Here is a 3108-nt window from a genome sequence, read left to right as displayed (position 1 = left end):
AAAAACCTTCAGTGGGAATTTTCTTATTTCTCCATCCTCTTGGCAATCTCCCTATCACTCTCCCCTTTCTCTTGAGGATTTCTTCATTGACCCTTATGTCAGGAGGATCCTTCTGATCTGTTTCCACTGATTCTTGTGGCTCTAACTCTTGCAACTCTTGGTTGCCTTCCAAGGACTGTTTTAGAGTTTCAGCTGCTGGATTCCTTTCCTCCAAACACAGATCGCTACTATCATCCTTAGGCTTTTCAGGTTCTGGTTCAGGCTCAGATGCAGGTTTGAAAACTTTGAAAATGAGCTGTTCATCATGTATTCTCAGAATTAGCTCTCCTTGTTCTACATCTATGAGCGCTCTAGTAGTGGCTAGAAATGGTCTGCCCAGAATGATAGGGTGTAAGTAGCTTTCCTCCATGTCCATAATGACAAAGTCTGTGGGAAAGTAATAATCCCCCACTTTCACCAGCACATTTTCAACTACCCCTTCAGCTTGCTTCTGAGTTTTGTCAGCCAGTTGTATGATTACATCAGTGGATCTCACCTCATTCAGTTGTAGCCTCTTCATAAGAGTTAGAGGCATCACATTTATGCTAGCTCCTAGATCACAGAATCCTCTGTCAATTTTTGTTTCCCCTATGATGCAAGGGATATGAAAACTTCCTGGGTCCGTTTTCTTAGAGAGTGTGTCCTTCTTGATGAGAGCACTGCATTCTTTGTTCATTGTTACCGTTTGTCCTCCCTTCAAAACTCTTTTCTTGCTTAACAATTCCTTTAAATACTTGATGTGTGTGGGCATTTGATGAAGAATCTCAAGAAAGGGAATATTGACATGAAGAGAGTTAAATGTCTCTAGAAACCTTGAATAGGTTTTCCTTTTTTCACCTCCTCCTAACCTCTCAGGAAATGGTGCTTTTGGTTGGTTTATTTCCATCATGCCTTTTTGCAGTTCCTTGGCTTGCTCAGTTCCACCTTCCTGCTTAACTTCTTCCACACCTTCTTTCAAGATTTCTGGTTCCTGCTCTGAGGGCCTGATTCCTTCTTCTTCTGAGACTTCCTTCAATATGGTGATGGCCTTGCATTCTTCCCATCTTACTCTCTTTTGTTCCCCTTTAGGATTCTTTTCTGTGTCACTAGGGAATACTGCAGTTGATTTGGGTGCCTGTTGAGATAGCTCTCCTACTTGAGATTCCATCCTCTTGAGTTTTTCACCATGGTTTCTTAAGGTAGTTCTCACATCATCCCTGAAGCTCTTCAATTCAACTATGTCTTGACTCATGGTTGCCATCATTCCTTCTATCCGGTTTAATTGATCTTGAAATTGTTGGTTCGGATTAGGTTGGGTGTGTTGATTATTTTGGCCATGATATGATGATTGGGGGTAAGTGTTTTGTGTGGCTTGGTATGATCTTTGGTTGGAGTTTTGGTATGTGGAATTGTTTTGTTGGTTGTGGTTGTAAGGTTTGTGGTTTTGTGGTTGGGTTTGTTGGTTTCCCCACCCAAAGTTTGGGTGGTTTCTCCAGCCTGGGTTGTAAGTGTTGGAGTGTGGATCATATGATTGCCTTTGTTGGTTTCCCACATAGTTGGCCTCATCCCAATCACCTCCTTCAATGCTTACTTCCTCTTGATCTTGTGTGTGTATTGCAGCCACTTGCTTTGTTTCTATTTGCCTGGTAAGCTCTGCTAGTTGCTTGGCAAACACCTTTTTTTGGGCTAGAATTGTATCAACATGGTTCAGCTCCATGACTCCCTTAGTGTTGTGCCTTTCTGATGCATAGTAGTACTCATTCTCAGCCACTGTCTCGATCACTTCAATGGCTTCTTCCACAGTCTTTTTCCTGTTCAATGAACCTCCTGATGAATGGTCTACAGCCTTCCTTGATTCATAAGAGAGCCCATCATAGAAGATGTGCAGTTGCACCCAATCATGAAACATGTTTGGTGGGCATTTCCTTGTCAAGTCCTTGAATCTCTCCCATGCCTCGTAGAGAGTTTCACCATCTTGTTGTCTAAAAGTCTGAACCTCAGATCGAAGCCTATTGACCTTTTGTGGAGGGTAGAAACGTGCCAGAAACTTGCTTTCCACCTCATCCCATGTTGTTAGACTCCCCCTTGGGAATGATTCCAGCCACTTAGCTGCTTTGTCCCTAAGTGAAAATGGGAACAAAAGCAGTTTATAGGCATCTTCCTGGACTCCATTGGACTTCACAGTGTCACAAATTCTCAGGAATTTTGTGAGATGTTGGTTTGGGTCTTCATTAGCACTTCCTCCAAAGGAACAATGATTTTCCACAAGTGATATTAGCTGTGGCTTGAGCTCAAAATTGTTGGCCTGAATGGGTGGTTTCTGGATGCTACTACCACAATTCCCAGAGGTTGGGTTTATGTATGAACTAAGAACCCTCCTCTCAGGGATGGCATCGTTTCCATCATCTCTCTCATGGTTGTGAACTTCTCTATCCATGTTGAGATCTAAAGCTTCCTCAAAATTGTCCTCAGATTCTCCTTCAGATTCCTCTTCTCCCACTACTCTCTTCCCTCTTGCTTCCCTTCTAAGTCTATGAAGGGTCCTCTCTGGTTCGGTATATGGAGGAGTTGATGTCTCTCCTCTCCTACCTGTCATACAAGAACACAGCTCAAACACAAACAAGTGAAATACTCTTGGTTAATGGAAGAGTATGGTTAACTCAATTGAGGAATTAATTCAAACAGTTAGTGAGTCAGTGAGTTAGTTGCATGAATTTAAAGGCATAAAGAAGGAAAGCATGTAACCAAGTGCAGAAATTAAAATTCAACAAGTATCTTGGACAGAATTAACAAAGCAAGAGAAAATTGCTCAATCTAGTTAGCTTCCAATTTGAGAATTGTCAATCGAAAACCAATCCCCGGCAACGGCGCCATAAACTTGATGCACATAATCTAGTTATGCTACGATTTAGGAAATTGCACGATCGGCAAAATTCCTTCCGGCAAGTGCACCGGTTATCGTCAAGTAAAAACTCACAATAGAGTGAGGTCGAATCCCACAAGGATTGGTTGAGTGAGCAATTCGGATTAGAAGTGTGTTCTAGTTGAGCGGAATCAAGATTGAGATGAGTATTGCGGAATGTAAAATTG

At 42.1% G+C, this 3108-nt stretch overlaps 1 non-coding gene across 1 annotated transcript; it reads left to right on the top strand.

The window, feature by feature from the left end:
* Positions 1-1925: 1925 nt before the first annotated feature.
* LOC112753355 (small nucleolar RNA R71) lies at positions 1926-2029 on the top strand. The gene has a single exon (XR_003177745.1). It is a non-coding gene; the product is annotated as a small nucleolar RNA R71 (small nucleolar RNA).
* Positions 2030-3108: the final 1079 nt, after the last annotated feature.

Source organism: Arachis hypogaea, chromosome 15 (assembly GCF_003086295.3).
Source record: "Arachis hypogaea cultivar Tifrunner chromosome 15, arahy.Tifrunner.gnm2.J5K5, whole genome shotgun sequence".
Lineage (NCBI taxonomy): Eukaryota > Viridiplantae > Streptophyta > Magnoliopsida > Fabales > Fabaceae > Arachis > Arachis hypogaea.
The sequence above is the reverse complement of the archived record's forward strand: the minus strand, read 5'-3'. Positions and strand labels throughout refer to the sequence as shown.